Here is a 10,459-nt window from a genome sequence, read left to right on the forward strand (position 1 = left end):
CCCCTACTCTACTTACGCTACATTGATGACATCATCATCATCTGGACCCATGGAAAAGAAGCCCTTGAGGAATTCCACCATGATTTCAATAATTTCCATCCCACCATCAACCTCAGCCTAGATCAATCCACACAAGCGGTCCATTTCCTGGACACTACTGTGCTAATAAGCGATGGTCACATAAATACCACCCTATACCGGAAACCTACTGACCGCTACACTTACCTACATGCCTCCAGCTTCCATCCAGGACACACCACATGTTCCATTGTCTACAGCCAAGCTCTAAGATATAACCGCATTTGCTCCAATCCCTCAGACAGAGACAAGCACCTACAAGATCTCTATCAAGCATTCTTAAAACTACAATACCCACCTGCTGAAGTGAAAAAACAGATTGACAGAGCCAGACGAGTACCCAGAAGTCACCTCCTACAAGACAGACCCAACAAAGAAAATAACAGAACACCACTCAAGTATCAGGGGGTAGCCGTGTTAGTCTGTATCTACAAAAACAACAAGGAGTCTGGTGGCACCTTAAAGGCTAACAGATTTATTTGGGCATAAGCTTTCGTGAGTAAAAACCTCACTTCTTCGGATGCATCACCACTAGCTGTCACCTTCAGCCCCCAACTAAAACCTCTCCAGCGCATCATCAAAGATCTACAGCCTATCCTGAAAGATGATCCCTCACTCTCACAGATCTTGGGAGACAGACCTGTCCTCGCTTACAAACAACCCCCCAACCTAAAGCAAATACTCACCAGCCATCACACATCACTGAACAAAAACAGTGACCCAGGAACCTATCCTTGTAACAAAGCCCGATGCCAAATCTGTCCACATATCTATTCAAGTGACAGCATCATAAGACCTAATCACATCAGCCATACCATCAGGGGCTCGTTCACCTGCATGTCTACCAATGTGATATATGCCATCATGTGCCAGCAATGCCCCTCTGCCATGTACATTGGCCAAACCGAACAGTCTCTACGCAAAAGAATTAATGGACACAAATCTGACATCAAGAATCATAATACTCAAAAACCAGTGGGAGAACACTTTAACCTGTCTGGTCATTCAATGACAGACCTGCGGGTGGCTATTTTACAACAGAAAAACTTCAAAAACAGACTCCAACGAGAGACTGCTGAGCTGGAATTGATATGCAAACTAGATACAATCAGTTTAGGATTGAATAAGGACTGGGAATGGCTGAGCCATTACAAACATTGAATCTATCTCCCCATGTAAGTATTCTCACACTTCTTATCAAACTGTCTGTACTGGGCTATCTTGATTATCACTTCAAAAGTTTTTTTTCTCTTACTTAATTGGCCTCTCAGAGTTGGTAAGACAACTCCCACCTGTTCATGCTCTCTGTATGTGTGTATATGTATCTCCTCAATATATGTTCCATTCTATGCATCCGAAGAAGTGGGCTGTAGCCCATGAAAACTTATGCTTTAAGAAATTTGTTAGTCTCTAAGGTGCCATAAGTACTCCTGTTCTTTTTGTGGGTACAGACTAACACGGCTGCTACTCTGAAACCTAAAATTATTTTGATCTAGAAGGCTCTTAGCAAATCTATGACTAATCTTCACATTCCTTATAAGTATTTGCATAGTTAAATAGATATGAAACCAGAAGCCGATCCTTCATGTCTGGAGCTGTTTGTAGATGACTCTGCCTCTTCTAGCCAGTATGCCTTTAAACTTTTGGGGCTAGAGGAAGCCAAAACACTCCCAGGCATAATAATCTATAGAGAGGGTGTGTCAAAGGCCTATACATCTTGATGATATTTGGAGTGTGCTAGGCATATTATAAGATTGTAGTATCTAAGATTTAATTAAAAAAAAGGAAGTTTCTAGCCCTCATGGTTGCGCAAAATAATGTTCCAAATATGAGTGAGTGTAACTGATGCAGTGTTTTTATCTTGCATCAGCAGGCAGCCTGAACGAATGACTCAGAAATGTGAACTTCCTTCCTCCTATTAACCTTACTGCGGGGGTGGAGAGGGGAATGCCATCTATATGGTGGTGGGATTTTGAAGATGCTGCAGAGAAAGAAATGCAAAAGGAAGTACAGAGGGGAGACTCAATGAAATGATGGGGAAGGAAGAGAAACAATGAATAGAATTAGCCATGGTCCTAAAGAGAAGTATGTTTCTACTAAATGATGCTGAATTGAACAAATAATAAATGGTGATAATGGATAACATTTTCCAGTGCACCAAAATGACATAGGAGCTTAAATCACCCATGGCCAGATTTTTAAAGGTATTTACGCACCTAAAGATAAAATCAATGGGAGTTAGACACCGTATCTAAAAATCCCACTTAGCCCCTAGCTGCATCGTTGGGTATCTAACTGCCTGTAAAAATCTGGCCCTGAGGCAGTTTTGAAAATTGCATACAACTAGTTTAGGGTGGAATTTTCAAAAATGTGTGGCCTTGGTTCCTAATTCACCCTCCAAACAAAGTTAATAGTAAAACGGGGTTGGGTCAGTGCTGAGCACTTCTGAACATCCTACCCATTAGTCATGATGTTCAAGCCGTATTTTGCTCTTCATCATTGTGCAAACCTGCCATTAACATCGGTGACAACATAGGCTTTGGCTGGAGGGCTGTGTCTGTGTGTGTGTGTGTGTGTGTGTGTGTGTGTGTGTCCCAGCTCACTGCCTCAGTGCAACAGAGATGGTATATCAAGGGCTTGAGGGAGTGAAGATGTGCTAGTGGGAGCAATTCCTGGTTTAGCCTTTACCTAGGATTCTCTAGAAAACTTTTCTCTCTGTGTTAAGAGTTTGCAATTAGAAAAGTGTTTTTTTCATTTTTACCCTTCATACTGGCTGTGGACTAAATTCTGCTCCAGGCCACTGAAGTTAATTGTCCTTCATGAATGTACCAGAGAACAATTTGGCCCACTGTTTTCTCTAGTGAATAGTTTCTTTTAGAATATATGCAGTGAAGTTGCCTCTGCCCTTTCTTTATTGAAATAGCTCGCTAAACGATATCTCTGTTTCTCAGGCTGTCATGTGTTCAGTGGTTACAATGATTTAAAAAAAATCAAACCCCAAATTGGAAGTGTCAGACTTAAATTACTTTACATTTGTTTCACTGTATGTAAGTAATCTATAAATCACATTAGCTCCTTTTCCTTACTCTTCCTGGGGCCTGATCCTGCAAACATGTATGTACACAAAGAAATGAGAATCCTGTAGTTTGAATTTAGCCTAATTAAATGAAGAACGTGCAAAGATGTGATTAATTGCAGCAGTGGGATTATCTATATGAGTAAAATTACTTGTATGTAAATGTTAGCAGGACTGTGTGTGTCTATATTATAAGTGCATAGTGTGTGTGTACATATACATTTATGCGACTATTACACACACTAATAAACAGAATTGAATAAAGGACAAGCACGCAGGGGCACTGTCATCATTATTAATAGGTACAGTGTAAAAACCTGACCAGTAATTGGCTTCTAGGGATTTTGATCTGCCTTGAAATAATCTGGAGGGAGTGATGTATTGATAACTGGCTGACCTTCGCTCCCACTTAATTCAATAATACACATCAGAATTCACTATGCTCCTTTACCATTGAACTTGCACTATGTCCATGAAATGTCTAATCAAGTGCTAAGTACTTTTATGCAATTTTATTGTCCTCCAAAACTTGCCAAACCAAACAAAATAGCTCCATTGCCATCTGTATGTTAGTCACCAACTGTCTGATCTCTTTTCCCCATGCTTTTGTAGGAAGATGATTCTTTAACTCCCATGAACGACAGTGAAAGCTGCCTGCACGGATTGCTGTCACTGGACTGGAAGGGAAGGCATTTCCTATTTACAGGGAGCTAATGTCATGAAATAAGTTCAGCAAAAAAAGAGGGGGAGAGAAACCAGTTAATTTCCCCCCCCCCCAAATAATCTTATATACCAGGAACAAAATGTTTTCAGAGCTTCTTTCTAAAGTCCTAATGAAACCCTGAGGCCCAGATTCTCATACCCGTACTCACCCTGGGAAGCAAAAATAGACCCATAGACCTAACTGTGACTACTCATGCAATAAGTTGATACTTAGCATGAGTAAGGGTATTAGATTCTGGTTCTCAGGGCTTGGCTACACTTGCAGATGTAGAGCGCTGGGAGTTAAACCAACCTTCGGAGACCACAGTAGGGAAAGCGCTGCCGTGTGTTTACACTGTCAGTTGCAAGTGCACTGGCGTGGCCACATTAGCAGCTCTTGCAACGCCACAAAGAGCAGTGCATTGTGGTTGCTATCCCAGTGTGCAAGTGGCTGCAGCGTGCTTTTCAAATGAGGGTGGGGGAGGTGGAGTGTGACAGTAGGGTTACCATATTTCAATACTGCAAAAAGAGGACACTTCACGGGGCCCCGGCCCCGCCCCAACTCCACCCCTTCACCAAAGTCCCTGCTCCAACTCTGCCTCCTCCCCTGAGCACCCCACATCCTCCCTCCCGCCCTCCGGCTGCTGCTGCGCTGGGGAAGTTGCTTTGGCCCCCGCTGCGGTGGAGAGCGGCGGGAGCCGGGAAAGTTGGAGCCTGGGGAGGAGGCGGCTGCATGCTTGGATGCCGCCTGCCACCTCTGTGCCCCTGGAGTTCGGGAGAGTTGTTAGTTTTGCTGCAGACACTCCACTCGCACTCGGGGTCCCCCGAGCGTCTTTTGCCCGAGTGCGAGTGGCTGCAGCAAAACTAACAACTCCTCCAATCTGCGGGGGCACAGAGACGGCGGGTGGCATCTGAGTGCACAGCCACCTCCTCCCCGGGCTCCAGCTACTGCTGCGCTGGGGAAGTTGCTTCGGTCCTGGCGTGCAGTGGAGAGCGGCGGGAGCCGGGAAAGTTGGAGCCCGGGGAGGAGGCGGTCCCCTTACCATGCCTACCTATTTTCCCGGACATGTTTGGCTTTTTGGAAATTCCTCCCAGATGGGGATTTGAGGACCAAAAAGCCGGACATGTCCGGGAAAATCCGGACGTATGGTAACCCTATGTGACGGGGAGTGTGTTGTGTGTATGTTGGGGGAGAGACAGTGTGTTTTGGAGGGCAAAGAGCGTGTCAGCATGCTGTCTTGTAAGTTCAGACAGCAGCAGAGCCTCCCTTCCCCCCTGCCTCTCTCTCTCGCACACACTCTCAGCAGCAGCATTCCACAGTAATGGTTACTTCGTCCCAGAGCAGATAAGCATGCCGGCTGTCAGAAACAGAGCTTTGAAAGGGGATATCCGCATGCCTACAGCCGAGTTCAAAACAATGCCAAGAGTGGTGACTTGACTTGAGGGGATTATGGGATGTTTCCGGAGGCCAATCACAGCACTGTAATGCAACACGTTGTCCACACTGACACCTGGGCGTTTCAGCCGGGGTGCAGCAAGCTCTATGCTTCTCATGGAAGTGGATTACCAGGAGCGCTCCAGCTGCAGAGTCCAGGTGCTCTACGTTCCTTGCCAATGTGGACAACTCAGGAGTTAGGGCGCCCAGGGCTGATTTAATGCACTCTAACTTGCAAGTGTGGCCAACGCCTTAGCGACTAAAGCAAATGTGGGGCTGGGAATCAAATAGGGAGGGGGCAGATGGTGATGGAGCAAAAGAGGGAAGCAAATATTTAAGGAGGAAAAAAACAAGCAACTATAAAATCAACTATAAACAAAGTGAACATAGCACAGTGAGAGCGGGAGCCAGCTGGCCTACTCTTAAAGAATAGAATGTTACAGGCAAGTCACATCTTAGGCGCATTTAACATGCGCGAATTCAGCTTTGCGCGGTCGGCAAAAATGGGAAAAAAGAAAAGAAAAACAACAATACAAAAACTGCATCTGTAGTGCGGGCGATTCTGCCCGCCGTTGAACTCAATGAGTGTTTCACTATATGCGTTTTCGCTTTACGCACTAACCGCGGAACGGAACCCCCATGTAAGATGAGACTTGCCTGTACTTAGTTTTCTCAAGGTGGCTTCTCTTGAAGACGGGCACACTCGTGCCATCAGAGGAAAACTCAGCAGTAGGCATTTGACTTTTCGCAGGACTGAAGGAGCACTTTGCATGAGGACTATCCACTTGAGAAATGTTCTATTAGAACATCACTAACCAGTGGGAGAATCTTTGCAGGTGACTGATTGAATTTTGAAAACGTTTCGATGACCTAATTTAGGTGAAAAAGGCAACTGTTACTTCTTGAAAATATTCTTTGGTTTCCTGAGGAGGATCAGCTGCAACAGTCCCTGCATTTTTGTGTTGCATACACTGTATTAGTAAAAGCTTGTCTACACTTACTGTGCTGCAGTGGTGCAGGTGCACCATCTGTAGCACATAGTGAAGACACTACCTACGCCAATGGGAGAGCTTCTCCCATCAATGTAGGTACTCTACCTTCCCAAGAGGCAGTAGCTGTGTCAGTGGGAGAAGCCCTCCCATCAACATAGCACTGTCTTCCCAGGGAATTCAATCAGTCTAATCCCGTAGCTGAGAGGTGTGGATTTTCCAGCACCCCAGAGAGACACAGTTATACCAATGTAAATTTGTAGTGTAGACTGGGGCTAAGAGGCAGATTGCAAATTGCAGCAGACCTTTGGGTTTCAGACTGATTGCGATATATGTTAGGGCTTTTCTATATTACCGGCTGGATCGACAGGTAGCGATCGATCCAGCGGGGGTTGATTTTTCGCATCTAGTCTAGATGCAATAAATCGACTGCCGAGTGCTCTCCCATCGACTCCGGTACTCCACCAGGGTGAGAGGTGCAGGCGGAGTCGACAGGGGAGCATCAGCCATCCACTTACTGCAGTGAAGATACTGTGGTAAGTAGTTCTAAATACATCGACTTCAGCTACGTTATTCATGTAGCTGAAGTTGTGTATCTTAGATCGATTTCCCCCCCAAGTGTAGACCGGACCTAAATGTGGTTTCACTGTATTTTCAGAATTGACAACTGTTTTTAAATGATGGAGGAACTCAAGTCCTCCATCATTTAAATTATCTCAAGTTATCTCAAGTCAATTTTTCAAAAGCTCATAAGCGACTTAGAAGCCTAAGTCCTATAGAGTTTCAATGAGACTTGGGAGCCTCAATCACATTTGAAAATAGGACTTAGGAACCTCCCAGCTTTTGGATAATGAACTTTTTGGTGGAAAAGCTTCCTCTAGCTTTGGTCTGATTATGATCATGATTTAAGCTCACCTCTGAGGAATAGTGGGGGCCGTTTAGCCAAAATTAGGCGGTTCATTATTTACAGTTTTGGACATGATCGGTAACTATTTATATTTACATTTTTAAAACATTCTGCTCTCTTAATGTCATGCCAGTTCACTTATATGTGTGCTTCAGGTTTCTCCATTACCTATAATTGGTATATACCACCTCTGTGAGTAGCACTAAGGCTGGGTCTACACTACCCGCCTGAATCGGTGGGTAGAAATCGACCTCTCGGGGATCGATCTATCGCGTCCCGTTGGGATGCGACAATCGATCCCCGAATCGACGCTCTTACTCCACCAGCGGAGGTGGGAGTAAGCGCTGTCGACGGGAAGCCGCAGAGGTCGATTTTGCCGCCGTCCCTACAGCGGGGTAAGTCGGCTGCGATACGTCGAATTCAGCTACGCTATTCGCGTAGCTGAATTTGCGTATCTTAAATCGACCCCCCCTGTAGTGTAGATGTAGCCTAAATGAGTAATTTGTAGCAAGTACCGTATTGAATACAGTAACTCCTCACTTAACATCCTCCCACTTAACGTTGTTTCAAAGTTACGTTGCTGCTCAATTAGGGAACATGCTCGTTTAAAGTTGTGGAATGCTTCCTTATAACATCATTTGGCTGCCTGCTTGTAAGATTCTGTGGGAGAGCAGCGACTTTACAAGGGAGCATTGCACAAGTTCCTCTTCTTTGCCTCCTCCCCCTCCCTCCCAGTGCTTCCACCACCTCCAAACAGCTGTTTGGCAGCGCTTAGGACTTTCTGGGAGGGAGGGAGAGGAAGGAGAGGGGATGCAGTGTGCTCCGGAGAGGAGGTGGAGTCGGGGTAGGAAGAGGTGGGCCTGGAATGGAGCGGGGCTGGGAAAAGGCAGGCCTGGAGCATCCCGGGCAAAGTCGGTGCCTGTTCTTCTCCGGGGAAGCTGCCACTGCTGCTGCGAAGGTGCTTCCTAGTGTCCTTGCCTGCAGTGGGCTGTGCCTGTATGGGGTAAGCCAGGGGCACTTCCCAACCACAGTACAGTACTGTACAGTATATAATGCCTTTTGTCTGCCCAAAAAAATTTCCTTGGAACCTAACCCCCCGCATTTACATTAAATCTTATGGGAAAATTGGATTCATTTAACATCGTTTCACTTAAAGTTGCATTTTTCAGGAACATAACTACAATGTTAAGTGAGGAGTTACTGTACAAACTCCCATGAAAATTCTCAATGCCAACAACTTATCATCTTACATACCTCCTAAAGCCTACCTTTGGATGTGTACGAATCACTCCCACTAGCTAAGATGACAAACACCTGTGACTACTTCGATCTCTGTGACTTACACAGTTTATGCAACTGCACCTGAGCTATTTTGGGCACAGGCCATCCTTGTTACTTGCTTAGTATAATGGGACCCTAACCTCTCATTAAGAACAGGAGTACTTGTGGCACCTTAGAGACTAACAAATTTATTAGAGCATAAGCTTTCGTGGGCTACAACCCACTTCTTCTGAGAGGCCAATTAAGTAAGAGAAAAAAAACTTTTGAAGTGATAATCAAGATAATCGATGTTTGCAATGGCTCAGCCATTCCCAGTCCTTATTTAAATAAGGACTGGGAATGGCTGAGCCATTACAAACATTGAATCTATCTCCCCTTGTAAGTATTCTCACACTTGCTTCTTATCAAACTGTCTGTACTGAGCTATCTTGATTATCACTTCAAAAGTTTTTTTCTCGTACTTAATTGGCCTCTCAGAGTTGGTAAGACAACTCCCACCTGTTCATGCTCTCTGTATGTGTGTATATATATCTCCTCAATATATGTTTCACTCTATATGCATCCGAAGAAGTGGGTTGTAGCCCACGAAAGCTTATGCTCTAATAAATTTGTTAGTCTCTAAGGTGCCACAAGTACTCCTGTTCTTTTTGAGGATACAGACTAACACGGCTGCTACCCTGTAACCTCTCATTGGGGTCCTTAAATGCTACTGCAATAGCAATAATAAATAATAATTCAGTAAGTCAGTTGTCTGTCAGCAGCTTGAGATTTTCTTGAATTTATGTGGTTTTCAATATTTACTGGATAATTTCAACAGTTGACTCTTGCTCTGTGAATTGGTCACAAACAGATCATTAGGAACACTCTGCATCTGACACTTTAAAGTGTGTTTAGTGTTGTGACTAATAGATTGGTTTGTTACAGTTTCTCTTCCCAGACTGGCTAAATAACTTTCAGCATCAAGTGTTGAGTGTAAGTACAGTATTTATGTTTGAGTTCAGCATTCACTTACTGCAAACTAATCTAAGCTTCACATTTGCAGCAAAGTTGATGCCAAAATCTCATTCAATACAATGAACAAGGAAAGTGAGTACAAAGTGCATGCCATTTCCTTAATTGAGCAAATTGTGTAGAAACATTTAGCTTCAGGTGAGAGCTACCTTTGTTCTCACCAGTATGCTTTTAGTGGCTTGATTTGTTTTTCTCTTCTACGATTAGTTTTTAAGCAGTCACTTTTCACACTCCCCCTGCCCCCAAATCAAAACTAAAGCAAATGGCATTTACAAGAAATTGGAGATTGGCATGTTGTTGCTTTTTAATCTCCCCCAGCACATTGCCACGTACAGCAGAAACTTTCATGTCTCACTCCCTGTTTTCTACACACACACTACTCCTGAAGCTGGTGTAAAAAGATCAATATAAGCTCATTTCTCAGATGCGGCACCGATAGTTTCCCCTCCGCCCCCCATATTGAAAAGAACCAACTTACGTGTCTGGATTTTCTTGATACTTTGCTTAAGCAGGCTGAAAATCGAATGCAGTACTGGAACCAACTCCCTGCATTAAATGAGGAAGTGCTGATACAAGGCAGGATGTTTGAGGGAATGACTCACATATGTAGCATAGCAACAGAGGGTCCTGTGGCACCTTTAAGACTAACAGAAGTATTGGGAGCATGAGCTTTTGTGGGTAAGAACCTCACTTCTTCAGATGCATCTGAAGAAGTGAGGTTCTTACCCACAAAAGCTCATGCTCCCAATACTTCTGTTAGTCTTAAAGGTGCCACAGGACCCTCTGTTGCTTTTTACAGATTCAGACTAACACGGCTACCCCTCTGATATGTAGCATAGTGGGTCTTGACTACCAGTGGAATGAAAGGAATAACCACACTAACTACAGCTTGCTTCACTGAAGTTAGTGGTGAAGTACCATCTAATAATAAATGCTCAGCAACATTTGATCTTTCATCTTTATCACCTCCCTGTTTGGCC

General features: G+C 44.4%; 1 protein-coding gene across 7 annotated transcripts in view; it reads right to left on the reverse strand.

The window, feature by feature from the left end:
- Nucleotides 1-10,093, reverse strand: part of LOC122174581 (CD276 antigen homolog) — a 46,727-nt gene extending 36,634 nt beyond the window's left edge. For 5 of the 7 annotated variants that reach the window (XM_065578377.1, XM_065578374.1, XM_042859193.2 and 2 more), the window contains exon 1: nucleotides 9,958-10,093. The gene's annotated coding sequence lies outside the window, so the exon portion shown is untranslated. The remainder of the gene's footprint in view (nucleotides 1-9,957) is intronic. The other 2 variants (XM_042859194.2, XM_065578381.1) reach the window with 2 other exon arrangements.
- Nucleotides 10,094-10,459: the final 366 nt, after the last annotated feature.

Source organism: Chrysemys picta, chromosome 1 (assembly GCF_011386835.1).
Source record: "Chrysemys picta bellii isolate R12L10 chromosome 1, ASM1138683v2, whole genome shotgun sequence".
NCBI classification, from domain to species: domain Eukaryota; kingdom Metazoa; phylum Chordata; order Testudines; family Emydidae; genus Chrysemys; species Chrysemys picta.